The sequence below is a fragment of the Pseudochaenichthys georgianus genome, unplaced genomic scaffold (assembly GCF_902827115.2).
Source record: "Pseudochaenichthys georgianus unplaced genomic scaffold, fPseGeo1.2 scaffold_200_arrow_ctg1, whole genome shotgun sequence".
Taxonomy (NCBI): domain Eukaryota; kingdom Metazoa; phylum Chordata; class Actinopteri; order Perciformes; family Channichthyidae; genus Pseudochaenichthys; species Pseudochaenichthys georgianus.
In genome coordinates this window covers 787,914-806,798 of record NW_027262720.1, presented here as the reverse complement: position 1 = coordinate 806,798, position 18,885 = coordinate 787,914, and the positions used below count along the sequence as shown (strand labels likewise).

The following is an 18,885-nucleotide window of genomic DNA, read 5'->3' as shown; positions in this document are numbered from 1 at the left end:
CCAACAACTGCGCCAAGCACTTGACTTTATGCAGGTAGCCAGACAGTGGGACATTGTACGGAAAGTCAGCACGGATAGTGCGCGCAACATGATTGCAGCATCCAGTCAGCATATGCCTTGACTTGCACATAGCTCCAACGATCCATCACAGTGTCTCTCTCCACACACACACACACACACACACACACACACACACACACACACACACACACACACACACACACACACACACACACACACACACACACACACACACACACACGTATTGTATGAGAGAGGTTCCAGGTTGAATTGAGGCGGATATTTTTAATGTTCAGAGGTTATGTTTAATATTCATTAGAAAATGTGTCATTGTTCAAATGATAATAAACAAACATTTGCATAAAGCATATTTGTCCACTCATATGTTGATAAGAGTATTATTAAAAAATATCCCTCTAAGGAACATTTAGAACAGATAAAAAATGTGCGATTAATTTGCGATTAATCGCGATTAACTATGGACAATCATGCGATTAAATATTTTAATTGACTGACAGCCCTAGTTTCAACCATGGTTTTCTAATAGTCTTGTTATCCCTTTTATAAAATATTATATGTCCAGGGTTTAATTGCTAGCATTGTTAAGCTGCATTGAAGGAATTTATTTTCAATGTTCATTAATATGCCGAGTAGTTTCTCGAATAATCTGTTTGGTTTATAACATTTTGTGACTTTAAACTTTTATTGGGATGTTATTTTTGATAGTTCCTGTTGAGTTGGCAGTCTATTCTGGTCTAAAAGAAGAACCAATGATGAATGTATCTATAAAATATGCATGATGATTTCAGTTTGATACTGTTCTCTTTTGTTTAAATTATCAGAATAAAAAAGGCCTTAGAAACAGACGCACATCCCTGCATATTTGTACAGCATAAACATATCATTCCCTTGTTTTAGGGCCGCTGACTGCTGGATTAAATATGTCACTCAAACTTTAATTTGAATGAAAAATATACTTTTTAACCCAATGTGTTTGTCCTGGTTTGTTCCAGGGAAGGACTCCAGCACACAATGAGGTATTACACAACAAAAAGTGTGTTTCTCCAACAGTTTAAGTCTCTGAACACCTATAAAAGAAGTTCAATCAGAATCATAAAATTGTTCTTTCAATTGTTTGTGGTGGAATAACTGTATGGAAACTATTTTTATCAACAATGTATAATTTAAGGAATCTTTTAAGCAATAATGCTAAATATTTAGCATTAGCAACACAATTTTTCACGCTAATTAACATTTATATCTGGCTGTTGAGGGTTCTGAAGTTAAGTGTATTTATTATGGCAAATCCATCAATCCAAGTGAATCAAAGTTTATTTATTCAGCCCAATATCACAAATTATACTTTACAGTTTATACAGAGCATGAATACGCCAGAAATTCCCGGTGCTCGTTAAAGAATATTCCTCAAAGACAGAAGAGTTAATAGCCCTTTCTCTCAATTATCAAATTTCCGCTTGACTCCACGGTCCCCCGGTAGTGACCCAGAAATCGATTTCATCACGCCATGTTGAAGGAAAACTCATTTCGACCGGACTTATCTTAACCAATAACAGCTCTGCAAACTGTCTCTCCCCTGGATATTCGGCTACTTTTTTTATTTTATTAACTGCTTTAATCATGACACAATGTTTCCAGTGAGAACAGCTGCTGAGGTCCGTGCAGAAAGCAGAACAGTTTGTTTAATATGTATCACTCAATAATATATATAACAGGTCTAAATAACACTTTATTTGCAGGCTATAATAGATATCTACAAACAAAGAGTCAATATTTTTCTAAAACCAGAATTAGATGTGTGAGTCTGATATCAGTAGTGTAGATGTGTGAGCATGTAATTGCTTTAAAGTCATTATTAATGAAAACCTGGCAGAACGTGCTGTTTTAGCCTCTTAAATGTAAAGATTTCCTGCTATCCAATGCTTCCATCATATTAGACTGAGTATTTTTGGGTTTGGACTCGAGAAACTGAGATGAACCCCTTTTAAAAATATTTTCCACCAATTATCCATTAATCAATTTTCCCAGAAAAGATGCAGATGAATCATTAATGAACATAATTGTGAGTTGAAGTCCTATAAGGCAACATAATCAAGCTAAAAGCCAATACTGACATATCAGCAGCAGTAATTTAGCAAAAATAGCTTTTTTTAACATCTACATCCTCTTGTGTGTTGTTTGATCATGTAGAGCTGCAGGTGGTCATGTAGAGCTGCAGGTGATACTATAGAGCTGCAGGTGATACTATAGAGCTGCATCATGTAGAGCTGCAGGTGATCATGTAGAGCTGCATCATGTAGGGCTGCAGGTGATCATGTAGAGCTGCATCATGTAGAGCTGCAGGTGACCATGTAAAGCTGGAGATGATCATGAAGAGCTGCGTGTCACCGTCAGCAGCAGCTGATCCTGATATCTGATATTGCGCCAAGGGAAAATTATTTTGACTGGAGATTTTGACCGGAGGGATATAGATTTGTCGGTCTTAGTCCGTCAATTACCGGATAACGGAAACTCTGCCCTATGTTAAAAAACAAATGTCCCATTGAGAGATAATATGGTAAAGATGACCTGCAAATATTGTAACTATACTCACACCATACAGGAGGATAATGGTTGGACATGTAAATTGCCATCAGGTCTGTGGGCCTCTGTCCTTATTTCCCTGTTTTGTCTCGGCCACAGTCAGACAGACCGGATCTTTTCTTTGGCTTATTTTATAATCCCATTAGCCAGTTGTCATTTCTGCAACTATTGTTGACAGTTTAAGAACAATGTATTTAAAAGGAAGAAGAGGGCCCACCACAAAACATTTTTAATATGTATATATCTATGTTTTGTATTTAATTGTATTCTATTTATTTATTAATTGGTTCACTTCCCGTGACGTCACCACTTCATATATTTTCATAATATATACAGTACCAGTCAAAAGTTTGGACATTCCTCATTCGATGGTTTTTGTTCATTTTAATAGTTTTTTACTTTGTAGAATAATACTGAATACATCAAAACTATGAAAGAACACATATGGAATTGTCTAGTTAACAAAAGTGTTAAAAAATCCAGAGTATGATTTTTATTTTAGAGTCTTCAAAGTAGCCCCCTTTTGCCTTTATGACAGCTTTGCACCCTCTTGGCTTCTCTCAGTCAGCTTCATGAGGTCATCGATCCGGATAATGTCAAGAACTTTGAATGTATCCTTAAGTGCAGTTGCTGGTGATTTATTCAGAATTCAAGGCTCACTTAACCTGCATGGCTACCAAAGCATTCTGCGGTAGCCAGCAAAATATAAATCAAATTCTGGATTTTTTAACATTTTTTTGTTTACTCGATAATTACACGTGTTCTTTTATAGTTTTGATGTCTACAGTATACATCTACAATGTAGAAACAATTAAAAATAAATTAAAAAAACTAATTTTTATTTTTCATCAAAATGTATTATGGTGCATTAGTTACGAATTTTTGTTCTCAAAAAACAGTGCATTGTGTTTAATACAACTGTGATTTTTATTAAATTAGTTAGTTTTTAAGGAAGGCCAGAGCTTCAGCTGTGTCAAATAGATTGTTCCCTTTAGTTAACGTTTTTTAAAAGATAATTATATTCCTATTTGATCATGTCCCCTTTATTGTATTACGGACGCAAAGTGTCCATTCCCATTGGATAACGGGGGATTTTACACACGGAAGTAAGTATTCTCCTTACTGTCGATAGATTTTACAGTGATATCGGCACTCAACTCAAAAACACCAGATCTTTGCATTAGAAAGGCTGGGTCACCAATCAGGTAATGTCCCACATCATAGCCAGAGATGGTCATTTTGTTTTGGCCTAGCAACACTCCATCACTGATAGCCACCCAAAGATTGGATTGTTTTAGCACTCTAGCATCATGTACACTACCTGGGTCGCCAACACACACATCCCAGAACATCCCCCTGCCATCAACAACAGCCTGTAGAACAACAGAATGCCATCCTTTTCTGTTATAATAGTCCTTGGGATAATCTCGAGGTGCTAAAATAGGGATGTGGCTTCCACCCACACACTGTGGTGCTCTCCAACTTCTCTTAAAAAAAGTGGCCATTTCCACCTACTTCTCCACATCAGGAAATGTGATATGTAGTGGAAGCAGCACTTCCATGGTTGCCCTGCAGAAATCCTGAACACAGAGGCAAACGGTGCTTAGGCCTACCCCGAAAAGATGGCTGATGGTCCTGTATTCACCTCTGGTGGCCAGCTTCCAGAGGGCAATTGCAACCCGTTTTGTATTGGGTATACACAGACGGTAACTTCTCCCCATAACGCTGCTGACCTGTTTGCAGATGTAGTCAAAGAACTGCCTGGACACGCGGAAATTCTGCATGAATTGCAGAGGGGAGAAGTCTTGAACAATGGTGTTCCACCAGTCGGAAGATCTGGGCTGTGTCCAAATAACACGCGACCTCCGCCTTTCCGCCAGCTTGAACATGATCTGTGGAAATAACATTGAGAATCAGTTGTAATGTTATACCATAGTAATTAATTTAGCAAAGCTGGGTAGTTTGAGCTTGGCGCATGCAGAGGCTAACAACAGCTAGCTCTAACATCGAATAGGACGTATATTTACCTTCTTTCTCCTACGGAATCTGAATCGTCATTGAAGTTGATGATTAGGATTGTAAAGCAGTTTTGAATGTAGCATGTAACGACTGTAAAGTTGGTAGTAAAGTCGTCCCATTACTTCCGTTTCGACAAGGCAAAACCAAAACGAGTAGCGCTTCAACACAATCGGCCATTGTTGTTGTTGTCGGTGTCAGCTGTGAGGGGTTTCCGCGAGGTTTGGCTTTATGAAGCAGGCACGCAAACGGTTACGTCATGACGCAAACAATGACGCAGCACCAGTCGGACTCTGGGCGGTGTGAAAAGAGCCGGAGCTAAATAAAAGAAAGTAAATTCAGATTGAACACAGTAAAACAATGTAAATGATTGTGTCCGTCCAAAAAAAAAAAAATTATAGTGAAAACCACCCTTGAATGATGGGATGGTAGACTAAAAGCTTTAGGAATCCAAACTACAACATATAATAAGTGTTGTGGCGATCCAGCATAACACAACAGGAAAGAATGAAACAGAGAGGAATCAATAAAACACACGCATAAATAGTTGAGATTAATCATTATTATTTAGTTGTGCACCACCAAACAACAATGGGGAAACATTTGACCATGACAAATGGCATCGCGGGGAACCCCCACATACTCCTTATTTGGTAATGTATGTGTGTGAGACTGATGCATAGCCAAAACCGGAAGCTGCGATAACTCTGGTGGCTACCATTACCAGCTAACTTTAACTCTCCAATTTTTACATAAAAATGGAATTATGGATTATAAATAATGCTGTCAAAATTAGCGTGTTAACGGCGGTAATTAACTTAACTTGAATTAATTGCGTTAAAATATTTAATGCATTTAACGCATGTGCAGAATGGCCCGCCCCATACATCCCACCAGTGGCAGCGCCAGGGTATGGCTGGGGTAGGCTGCACCCATACCAAGAAATGGCTTAGCCCCACCTTAGTCCCACCATGAAAAATTATGTTAAAGTAAGCAAAATAAAGTCTGCCAACTCGCGCAGAGAATTGCACAGACAGCAGTTAGTAAGATTGATTTCAGTAGCCACTTGTCTGGAAATACCGAAGACCAGAGACGGTTTTGAAAACTTTTGTCACATAGTGATCGTCTTCTCAATTGAACATCTTTGATAATGTCTTCTTGCCAATCAGAATCAAGATAATGGCATGGTGTTGTTGCAGGAAGTCCCGACGGAGAATACATTTGCTGTAGTACAGGGGTGCACATAACTGGTACGCAGGTACGCATGTGCGGCAACAATCTGAAATGCGTACCGTCACTTGTGTCACAAAGCGCATTTGCGTACCGACGTACTTGTGAAGCTTTTCCAGAAGGCGGTTAGATCACCGGACGACAGAGCCGGTCTCCGTGTGCACAGACAGGGCTGCTATTAACGTCAGTCTGTACAACGGAATTGTGCCAAAACTACGCCCCCCCCTACACTTGATATAAATCAACACGTAATGCAATAAGACTCCACGGTTTGATGATTGATAAGTGTGTGGGCTGTCTTTCATTTTGACACACAGAACAATGTTATAATAATAAACATACATACATACAGTGCATACATACTGTATGTTAAATGGATATATCCACCTTCTTTCATTTATCTTTCCATTCCCACAACAATATACATAAAGAAATGGCATATTTTGGACATAGTTTGAATGGTGATTAATCATGATTAATTATTTTTTAAGCTGTGATTAATCTGATTAACATTTGTAATCGTTCGACAGCCCTAATTCTAAATTAAAAAAGATATTCCACAGAAACATTAACAACCTATGGACTAAACGATTCAACTGCGTTTTTTCTCGTTTTAATGCCATTGAACAAGTCTTTTGATCAGATTGACAGTTACGGTGAGAAGATCTCCCGTAAAAGCTACGTAAAGGTACGTGTTGTGATGCCTATGTTTGCTTCCCCTGTCGCAAGTTCGGATCACTCAGTGATGATACTATATACCTAAATAATCTGTGGAACCTCAACTTTAATCGGATATCTTGTATGTGCAGCTACGATAAGCAATAAGGATATCTTTTATCTTGAGTTCTGTGCCAAAGTGCGTTCAGGGGTCATTTAGATGCTTTTTATGAGACTTGTGTTTTTTTTGGTAAAAATGGTTTGTATCATCAGTTAGCTGAGATTATTCCCGATTATTAACACCGTTGTGGGCGGTGGTGGCGAAGTCGATAGGGACTTGGCTTGACAACTGGAAGGTCACCAGTTCAAGTCCCGGCAAGACCAAGTGCTACCGAGGTGTCCCTGAGCAAGGCACCGTTCTCCACACTGCTCCCCGGGTGCAGTTCAAAATGGCAGCACACTGCTCCTAACACTAGGATGGGTCAAATGCAGAGAAACAATTTCCCCACGAGGGATTAATAAAAGTCCATCTTATTTTATCTTAATCTGGTACTACACATTAATAGGTTCTTAAATATTAAGATCCCCTGAGACACAGTGGGGTGAAAAAAAAGTACCCGCCGAGGGGGACCTTGGGGCTTAACAGGTTAATATGTCATCCCTAAGCAGATGGGTGTGTGGTTAAAATGTAGCAGCCTGCCGTCACTCTTTAGCTGTTCGAATGAAGGTAAACACAGTGCAGTAAAAGGCACAGTTGGTGCTGCTCTTCTCAGATTCTGCTGAGTTACACGTCACTGCCTCCTGGTGCAACAGAGATTTCATGAAGTGAAGGAGGTTTTCCTTCTATAAAACAGCTTCGGGCATTAGATACTGTGAGAGTCACGGACATGAATTCATAGATCAAGACAGACTGGTTCACAGACTCTCGTGTTTTGCCGATCCTGTTGAACCCCATCCGCCCGCTGGCGGGGGGAAAAACACATCATCTGCAGGAAACGGCATCTGAGGGCTTCTTAATATTTAATAAACTGTCAATGTTTCATATCCATGTAACAGGAACAAACTCAGCTAACTGATGATATGAACAATTTTTAGAAAAAAAAACACAAGACTAACGCTGAGCCTCTGAATTGAGCTATATATATATCTCTTTATATTATTTAATAGTTTAACATTTATTTTCTTGCTGTTTAATAGTGTTTATTATTATTATCATTTATTTATATGTATTCTTAGTTAGTGTCATAAGTTAAAGTAGTTTCTATGCTTTTATTTTGAAGGCATGTTTTTGGCACTGGGTAATTAGAGCACCTGTTGTAATTGTATATATTGGAGACAGGTGGGTGGTGGGAGCCAGAGCACTAGTAGGCAAACGTTTTTTACCAGGGTGTTTCAAGCCACAGGAATGGCTTAAGGAAAAGAGGTATAGGAAACCTGTTCATTGTACTTTATTATTGGAATAAAATGCACAAATGGAGGTTCTTGTCTGGACTTGGATGATCATTGCCCTGCGTAAGATCCGCTAACAAGTGCCTCAGCGGCTGTTTTAGTTCTATAGGATTTTGACCGCTACAAGCATCGTGAAATTAAACAGATTCGATGGGTGTCTGTATCATCACTCTATGATCACAACTCGCAAAATGAGAAACAAACAACAGACATCACAACACGTGGCATTACCTTTGTTGTTGTCTGATCAAAAGTTGTCTTCAATGGCATTAAAACGATAACAACGCTGCTGAAGGTTAATCCATAGCTTAATCCAATGTGTCTGTGTCACTTTGAAATGATTTCTGATAATCCATCAGCAATAAACCTAGTTTTAAGTTGTCAGAATTCAGAGCGTAAGATAGCTTTCGCTTTGGGCAAACTGTGTGCGCATAGCCCCCACTTCTTAATGGTAACGTTGGTGTGTATATTGAAATTCACCTTTGATTCTATTGGCTCTAACAATTCAAAAGAGATGTCGATCATCAAAATTGACCAATGGGTTCCAGAGAAACGGCAAAAACGCCCATTTCCACCCAAATGACCCCAGAGGTGGAGTTTTTTTTCTAAAAAGGTCAAATGTCACTTGTTTTGCATCAATCTTGATACAGGGTACTTATTATATGTTGTACTTTGGATTCCTAAAGCTTTTCAGTCTACTACCCATCATCCAAGGGTGGTTTTCACTATAAGTAAAACACATTTTTGGACGGACACTATAATTCACATTGTTTTACTATTTTCAATCTGAATTTTTTCTTTAAAATAAAAAACTCTATATTGATACTGAATATTCTACATCCAACTCACAGGTTTATCATTACTTTTGAGAAAAAAGATTATTCATTTTCCCTTTTTTAGAAGTGTAGTTATGGTCATTTGTTCTGGAAATTTAATTTTCGAGCTTGAGACCTGAAAAACAGGTTTGGGCTTAACAGGTTAAACAAATAGCTCTACACCCCTGGTTGAAATGTCCCTAAAATTAAGCCCGAATTCGAAATATATCTCAAATAATGTATGTACTTTTTTTTTCATCGCCCTTTAGGGGCTTCGTACAATAAAAAAACAAATATTTTATTTTAAAAAGTAAAGTCCTTTCGAGTCATCTGTCTCAAGCCTAAGTCAAGTCTCAAGTCATGAATACCAAGTCCAAAGTCAATTCGAGTCTTTTATCAATGTTAGTCAAGCTTGTCTCCAGTCAAAAAATATGCGACTAGAGTCAAGTCATATGACTCGAGTCCCCCACCTCTGGTATATACTGTGTAGAATGTTGCCGTATTACTGTATCAAATAGATTACAAATATAAGCACAAACAGTTGGTACAAGTAGTATTTTGTTAACTGTATATATATTAAGTGAGTTTTTATTGTGGCAACTCTATCTGTATTTATGCTTTTTAGATTTACCTTCTCTCTTTCTCTGTCCGTCTGTTTTAGAAACCGAAAGGAAGAGAGAAACGTCACAGCTGTCAGCAATGTGATGAATCCTTTACAAAATCTGGAAAATTAAAATGCCACCTGCGCATTCATACAGGAGAAAGAAGGTACAGCTGTGAAGAGTGTGGGAAAAGTTTCACTAGATCGGCTGGTGTCAAAACACATCAACGTATTCACACAGGAGATAAACCGTACAGCTGTGAAGAGTGTGGGAAAACATTCACTCAATCAGGTCCTCTTAAAACACATCAACGTATTCACACAGGAGATAAACCGTACAGCTGTGAAGAGTGTGGGAAAACATTCACTCAATCAGGTCCTCTTAAAACACATCAACGTATTCACACTGGAGAGAAACCATACAGCTGTGAAGAGTGTGGGCTAACGTTCACCACATCAGGTGCTCTCAAAACACATCAACGTATTCACACAGGAGAGAAACCGTACAGCTGTGGAAAAATGTGGGAAAACGTTCACTCAATCAGGTGCTCTCAAAATACATCAACGTATTCACACTGGAGAGGAAACCGTACAGTTTTGAAGAGTGTAGGCAATGTTCACCGGACATCAGGTAATCTCCAAACACATCAACGTATTCACACTGGAGAGAAACCATACAGCTGTGAAGAGTGTGGGAAAACATTCACTCAATCATGTGCTCTCAAAACACATAAAGTTGTTCACACTGGAGAAAAATCATACAGCTGTGAAGAGTGTAGCCAAACGTTCACGACATCAGGTAATCTCCAAACACATCAACGTATTCACACTGGAGAGAAACCATACAGCTGTGAAGAGTGTGGGAAAACATTCACTCAATCGTGTGCTCTCAAAACACATAAACGTGTTCACACTGGAGATAAACCGTACTTCTGTGAAGCGTGTGGGAAAACATTCACGACATCAGGTGCTCTCAGAACACATCATCGTGTTCACACTGGAGAGACACCGTACTGTGTGAAGAGATGCTGTTTTTCTCCCCTAACCCATCATGTATTTTCGTAAATCGGAACAGTTTTTTATGTTTTAATCTGAGGAACAGTTTTTATGTTTTAACCAGCGTTCACACTGTCCCAAAAACAAGGCCACAGAGATGTTTGTTTCTCCCGATGTAATTCAAATCATTGTTCTACTATACTATGTTTTCAACTAGGGCTTTCAAGTTAACAACGCGTTGACGCAAAAATAAATGAACGCCACTAATTATTTTAACGCGATTATCGCATGTGTTTTCTTTGTCCTCGGCCGCCCCGTAGTTTCAGAGCGCATCAAGTTTAAAATACCATCTACAAGCTGATGCTGACAGCCCCGCTCCTGCCGTCCGCTTGCGGCAGACCACACTTCCACGCTCACCGGGCAGGCACCGACTGGCCATCGGAGAGGACCGGGAGGGTGTGTGTATGTGTGGCGCGAGTGAGCGAGAGAGAGAGAGAACGGGCACACCTTACGTGTATTGTTGTTGATAGCATCTGGTGCTAGCTAGCTGCGCTAAAGGATATAAGGAGCTTTAAATTAAAACAGAGGAGCGACATTTCGCCGACAAACTGCGCCGAGCACTTGACTTTATGCAGTTAGGGAGACAGTGGGACATTGTACGAAAAGTCAGCAATGATAGTGCGTGCAACATGATTGCAGCGTCCAGTTAGCTCCCCCTGTTCGAGCATATGCCTTGACTTGCACATAGCTCCAATGATCCATCAGTGTTCTCTCCCCACACACCACACACACACCACACACAACACACACGACACCACACACACACACACACAACACACACACACCACACACCACACACACACAACACACACACACACACTTTGTATTGTATTATTGTATTGTATGAGAGAGGTTCCAGGTTGAATTGTTGAGGCGGATATTTGTAATGTTCAGAGGTTGTTATGTTTAATATTCATGAGAATATTTGTCATTGTTCAAATGATAATAAAACAAACATTTGCACAAAGCAATATTTGTCCACTCATATGTTGATAAGAGCATTATTAAAAAATATTCCTCTTAGGAACATTTAGAACATTTCTGCAACTATTGATGACAATTTAAGAACAATGTATTTAAAAGGAAGAAGATGGCCCACCACAAAACAGTTTTAATATGGTATATATATATGTGTTGTATTTAATTGTATTCTATTTATTTATTAATTTGTTCACTTCCGGTGACGTCACCACTTCAATATATTTTCATAATATATACAGTACCAGTCAAAAGTTTGGACACTCCTCATTCGATGGTTTTTGTTCATTTTAATAGTTTTTTTACTTTGTAGAATAATACTGAATACATCAAAACTATGAAAGAACACATATGGAATTATCTAGTTAACAAAAAAGTGTTAAAAAATCCAGAGTATGATTGTTATTTTAGAGTCTTCAAAGTAGCCCCCTTTTGCCTTTATGACAGCTTTGCACACTCTTGGCTTCTCTCAGTCAGCTTCATGATGTCGTCGATCCGGAAAATGTCAAGAACTTTGAATGTATCTTTAAGTGCAGTTGCTGGTGTCACTGTTGGTGATTTATTCAGAATGCAATGCTCACTAAACCTGCATGGCTACCAAAGCATTCTGCAGCAGCTAGCAAAATATAAATCAAATTCTGGATTTTTGAAAAAATGATTTACTAGATAATTACATACGTGTTCTTTTATAGTTTTGATGTCTTCAGTATAAATCTACAATGTAGAAACAATTAAAATAAATAACAAACTTCTAATGAGAAGGTTTGTATAAACTTTGGACTGGTAGTATAAATAAAATGTATCTTACTGTGTTCATGTTTGCACCAATTCATCCATCACTGGATTCTGATTTTAAAACTATCACACAGATATTTTAGTGTGTCAATACCTGAAAAGAAACCAGCGGAGGGCGATAAACCTCTCTTTTCCCAGCAACATCAACCAGCTCTGACTGAGAGATTCAAGGCAATCCTTACTACCTTACTAATTGTAGGCCTACTTGATTAAAAGTAGAAGTACAAAGATATTTTACTTGAGTAAAAGTAGAAGTACTCTGATCTTAAACTTGAGTAAAAGTAGAAAACGATCTACTCTTTGTTTATAGATCTACTAAAGCCTGCAAATAAAGAGTGTAATTCAGGCCTGTTATATATATTATATACTTTCTGCACGGACCTCTGCAGCTGTTCTCACTGTACACATTGCATCACGATTAAAAAAGAAGCCTAATATCCAGGGGAGAGATCAGTCCAGCCGTGCGTCACGACTCTCTTTTAAACATCACTGTTGCCGGAAATACATCTGCGGAGGAACATCAGTTCCTCTCTCTCCTCTCTCTCTCATCTCTCTCTTCACACTCATCTTCTCTCTCTTCTCTCCTTTCTTTCACTCTCTCTCTTCTTTCTCTCTCTCTCTCTCAACTCCTTAGTCTTTCTCTTCGTTCTCTCTTTCTCTCTCTCTTTCTCTCTCTCACTCTCTCTTTCTTTCTTTTTGCTCTCTCTCTCTCTTTCTTCGCGCTCTCTCTCTTCTTTCTTTCTCTCTCACTCTCTCTCTCAGAGTGTGTGAGGAAAGTTTTTTTTCCACACGATGTCCTACTAATATATTTAGTGTTGTAAGTTGTGTGTAGTGGTACATGTGTTAAATGTCTGATGACACAAACACACACAACACACACACACACACACACACACACACACACACACACACACACACACACACACACACACACACCCACACACACCACACACACACACCCACCCACACAATAATATGTTCAAATTATTGTACAATACAAGGTAATATTTGAAAGGCACACATTTATTACATTTTCATTGCACTAGATTCAGGGGTGGGGGACCTTTTTCTCTCAAGGTCCATTTCAATATGTTCAAACATCCTCCGAGGGCCGTTACAAATTATTGACCTGTACATAAAATACTAAAATCACAGCCCATTCATTTGGCCTTTCTTTCATGCTGTGCAAAGAAAAAAGCAACCTCTTAATCCAGATATCTTACCATGACTCGCGCATGCAGGCACGTGCACGGTTTGTGGCATGACCACCAAAGCAGAAAGATATGGACACAAGATGTGTGCAAATGTATTTAGTATCCTATCCATATGGACATGATTTAAGTGGGGGTGGGACTTAACCGGGAAGAATTTTTTTTTAAATGTTGAAGTTAAAAGCATCAATCTGGTGCACTTTGAGAGCAACATTAAGAGCTCTATGGATACATCTCTCAACACCCATATGAAAACAGAACTGTAAGCAGATTTCTTTTTCTTTATGGATATTTTACAAATCACACTCTCCTTTCAAACTGTATTCTTGTTTATTAATAACAACTAACTTTGTTACAGTCATAGGCCTATAGTATTTTATACCCGTTTACTTTATTCTCTTATTTTTTTATAACTATAATGATCATATAAAGATGTGCCTTTACCTCACTGGTTGTAGAAAAAGCTTCTTAAATTCGTTAGCATAGCTAGCTAAACCAGATGCTAATAACAACAAAGTTATTGACTGTATGATCAGTATGACAAGATGAACATATCGCTACTGGTCTTTCAACTAAAGACACAGCCACGCAAAAACTGCGGCATGTGTATGGCTCCTTATCGGTAACTGCCATTGGTGAAGTGTTGGAGCGACGTTGTGGTGCCTCCGTCAGAACTGCACCCCTGTCAGACGAGACATATACCACGTGATGACACGTTAGCTCGTGTTGTGTTCAAGGAACCTGACCTTGGCCAGGAAAAACAGGCACTTGCTTGTTTAATTATTTTTGCGGTCTAGATTTATTTTTTGCCTGTGGTTATAAATTACCTTGAGGGCCGTATCAAATTGCCTCGCGGGCCGTATACAGCCCGGGGGCCGGAGGTTCCCCACCCCTGCAACTAGATCATAATGTATAGCTCCACTTACATAAACCAAAGGAAAAGAGCCCTCTTCTTTTTTCCTTGAAGAAATGTGCCATCATGACCAGAATTGCAGAGAGATCTTGGTTGGAGGATTCCTCCTCGATTTGAGTGAGGACATTCTGAATCTCTCTCCTCCATTTGGTCCGCTGACTGTTGAAGCTGTTTAGCCATATAATACTGCAACTCAATTGCAAAATAAAATAAGAACGTTTAGGGGGGAAAAAAAGGCAATAATAAAGTTTCTAAATCTAAATAATCCATTAAAGGACACAGCGAATGCTGTACAGTAACAACAAAAGTGACTGTAACATTACACAAAATGTACAGTCAAATTATTGTTAATTAATTAATTATCATTTTTAAATTGCTGTATACATTTCCCACCTAAGGATAATATTCCCACAATGCAGCAGCACTATGTGCTGCAATACTGTTAATTGGTATTGTTACAGTAGCCTACCAATTACAGTATACAGTATGGACCTGTCTGCTGCATTCGACACAGTGAACCATCAGGATCCTCCTTCACACTCTCCAAGAACTTGGAGTTTCAGGCTCTGCACTTTCCCTCCTCACCTTCCTACTCAAAGACCGCACCTACAGGGTGACTTGGAGAGGTTCAATTATCTACAGGGGTCCCTCGGGGCTCTGTATATAAAAAAAATTCCGGGAAAAGATTGTCCCACTCTTGACCTAACAATCAACATCGGCCCCTCTGTTGTTTCCCCGACTCAGACGGCAAGGAATTTGGCTGTGACCCTAGATACAACCTGTCCTTCACTGCAAACATCGCTGCAACAACCCTGCTGCAGATACACTCTTTAAAACATCAGGAGGATACGTCCCCAGCTGACCCAGAAAGTGACGCAGCTTCTGGTCCAAGCTCTCGTCATCTCATGCCTAGACTACTGCCAACTCCCTCCCTGGCCAACCAGGTCTCACCAGAATGCGTGACTTCACCACGGACTCATTAACACCGCAGTGTGTGGTGGAGTCACGAACTCTGCTACATTTACGTGTCTGCACCACGCAAACAATCGCAATGTAAGTGGAATGAGGCTCCTTGTCGTGGTTGCACACACGCATTTCTACAAGGTCCAGCAGTGAGCTTTTATTCTATAAAACGTTTTTATTACTTTATAGCTCGTAGTAACTCACGGGGAGGCTTCTTTTATTTTATTTTTCGTCAGAATGTATTATGGTGCATTAGTTACGAATTTTTGTTCACAAAAAACAGTGCATTGTGTGTAATATAACTGTGATTTTTATTAAATTAGTTCGTTTTTAAGGAAGGCCAGAGCTTCAGCTGTGTCAAATAGACTGTTACCTTTAGTTAACGTTTTTTAAAAGATAATTATATTCCTATTTGATCATGTCCCCTTTATTGTATTACGGACGCAAAGCGTCCATTTCCATTGGATAACGGAGGATTTTACACCCGGAAGTAAGTATTCTCCTTACTGTCGATAGATTTTACAGTGATATCTGCACTACTCTGCAGGTCACCCTTGAAAAAGAGATCTTTTGATCTCAAGGGGCTTTCACCTGGTTAAATAAAGGCTACAAACAAACAAACAAACAAACTCAAAAACACCAGATCTTTGCATTGGAAAGGCTGGGTCACCAATCAGGTAATGTCCCACATCACAGCCAGAGATGGTCATTTTGTTTTGGCCTCCTCCTTCCCCCAGCAACACTCCATCACTGATAGCCACCCAAATATTGGATTGTTTTAGCACTCTAGCATCATGTACACTACCTGGGTCGCCAACACACACATCCCAGAACATCCCCCTGCCATCAACAACAGCCTGTAGAACAACAGAATTACATCCTTTTCTGTTATAATAGTCTTGGGATAATCTCGGGGTGCTAAAATAGGGATGTGGCTTCTACCAACACACTGTGGAGCTCTCCAACGTCTGTTTTTAAAAAAGTTGCCATTCCACCAACTTCTCCCAATCAGGAAATGTGATATGTAGTGGAAGCAGCACTTCCATGGTTGCCCCTGCAGAAAATCCTGAACACAGAGGCAAACGGTGCTTAGGCCTACCCAAAAAGATGGCTGATGGTCCTGTATTCACCTCCGGTGGCCAGCTTCAAGAGGGCAATTGCAACCCGTTTTGAATTGGGTATACACAGACGGTAACTTCTCCCCATAACGCTGCCTGACCTGTTTGCAGATGTAGTCAAAGGACTGCCTGGACACGTGGAAATTCTGCATGAATTGCAGAGGGGAGAAGTCTGGAACAATGGTGTTCCACCAGTCGGAAGATCTGGGCTGTGTCCAAATGACACACGACCTCCGCCTTTCCGCCAGCTTGAACATGATCTGTGGAAATAACATTGAGAATCAGTTTTAATGTTATACCATAGTAATTAATTTAGCAAAGCTGGGTAGTTTGAGCTTGGCGCATGCAGAGGCTAACAACAGCTAGCTCTAACATCAAATAGGACGTATATGTACCTTCTTTCTCCTACGGAATCTGAATCGTCGTTGATGATTAGGATTGTAAAGCGGTTTTGAATGTAGCATGTAACGACTGTAAAGTTGGTAGTAAAGTCGTCCCATTACTTCCATTTAGTTTCGACAAAGCAAAACCAGAACGAGTAGCGCTTCAACACAATCGGCCATTGTTGTTGTTGTCGGTGTCAGCTGTGAGGGGTTTCCGCGAGGTTTGGCTTTATGACGCAAACAATGACGCAATGACGCAGCACCAGTCGGACTCTGGGAGGTGTGAAAAGAGCCGGAGCTAAACCGAAGAAAGTAAATTCAGATTGAACACAGTAAAACAATGTAAATGATTGTGTCCGTCCAAAAAAAAAATATTATAGTGAAAACCACCCTTGAATGATGGGATGGTAGACTAAAAGCTTTAGGAATCCAAACTACAACATATAATAAGTGTTGTGGCGATCCAGCATAACACAACAGGAAAGAATGAAACAGAGAGGAATCAATAAAACACACACATAAATAGTTGAGATTAATCATTATTATTTAGTTGTGCACCACAAACAACAATGGGGAAACATTACCTGCTCTCAATCAATCATACAGCAATGCTCCCATGAATACAAGAAACACAGGGGCAGATATACGTTTCTAAATGACACACAAACATGTTCCCTAAACATGTTTAACGCTCACACATTGTCAGGTCTCCTAAACTTGGACATGTTCCGGTTGTCGAAAGCTCATCATCTCATGACTTCTTTAGGAGTCTTGCAGGATATGAATTATCCAATTAACAAACTATATATACGTCTGCACATGAACACACATACATTTCTTTCATTAACTAACACTTAACTCTATTATATATAAATATAGCCTCTTTGCATTTCCTCTGAGCTTGGCGTCAGCTCACTTAACGTAATAATTAGCAAAGAGACGATTCTATGGAAACTGTAACTTAATAACATACCTAGTTACTATGACTAGGTCCAAAATTGATATAACAATAAGTACCCTGTATCAAGATTGATGCAAAACAAGTTAAATTTGACCTTTTTAGAGAGATTTAGCAAAAAAACCCACTTCAGGGGTCATTTGGGTGGATTTGACCTATCTTTGGCCCCCCTTGCTCGATTTTGCTGATTGACATCTCTTTCTAACCGTTAGAGCCAATGGAATCGAGGGGAACCCCCACATACTCCTTATTTGGTAATGTATTTGTGTGAGACTGACGCATAGCCAAAACCGGAAGCTGCGATAACTCTGGTGGCTACCATTAGCAGCTAACTTTTACTCTCCGATTTTTACATAAAAACGGAATTATGGATTATAAATAATGCTGTCAAAATTATCGCGTTAATGGCGGTAATTTTTTTTAAAATTAATTGCGTTAACATATGTAACGCATTTAACGCATGTGCAGGATGGCCCACCCCATACATCCCACCAGTGGCAGCACCAGGGTATGGCTGGGGTAGGCTACACCCATACCAAGAAATGGCTTAGCCCCACCTTAGTCCCACCATGAAAAATGATGTTAAAGTAAGCAAAATACGACGGAGAATACTTTTGCTGTAGTACAGGGGTACACATAACTGGTACGCAGGTACGGACGACAGAGCCGGTCTCCGTGTGCACAGACAGGGCTGCTGTTAACGTCAGTCTGTACGACGGAATTGTGCCAAAACTACGCCCCCCCCGTGTTGATATAAATCAACACGTAATGCAATAAGACCCCACGGTTTGATGATTGATAAGTGTGTGGGCTGTCTTTCATTTTGACACACAGAACAATGTTATAATAATAAACATACATACATACAGTGCATACATACTGTATGTTAAATGGATATATCCACCTTCTTTCATTTATCTTTCCATTCCCACAACAATATACATAAAGAAATGGCATATTTTGGACATAGTTTGAATGGTGATTAATCATGATTAATAAAATTGTAATCTGTGATTAATCTGATTAACATTTGTAATCGTTCAACAGCCCTAATTATAAATTCAAGAAAATATTCCACAGAAACATTATCAACCTATGGATTAAACGATTCAGCCGCGTT

General features: G+C 39.4%; 1 protein-coding gene and 1 pseudogene across 1 annotated transcript in view; both read left to right on the top strand.

The window, feature by feature from the left end:
* The window catches only part of LOC117441807 (zinc finger protein 420-like), a 350,733-nt gene that overhangs the window by 256,931 nt on the left and 74,917 nt on the right, over nucleotides 1–18,885 (top strand). The window lies entirely within an intron of this gene.
* The window catches only part of LOC139432876 (zinc finger protein 208-like), a 111,765-nt pseudogene that overhangs the window by 88,521 nt on the left and 4,359 nt on the right, over nucleotides 1–18,885 (top strand).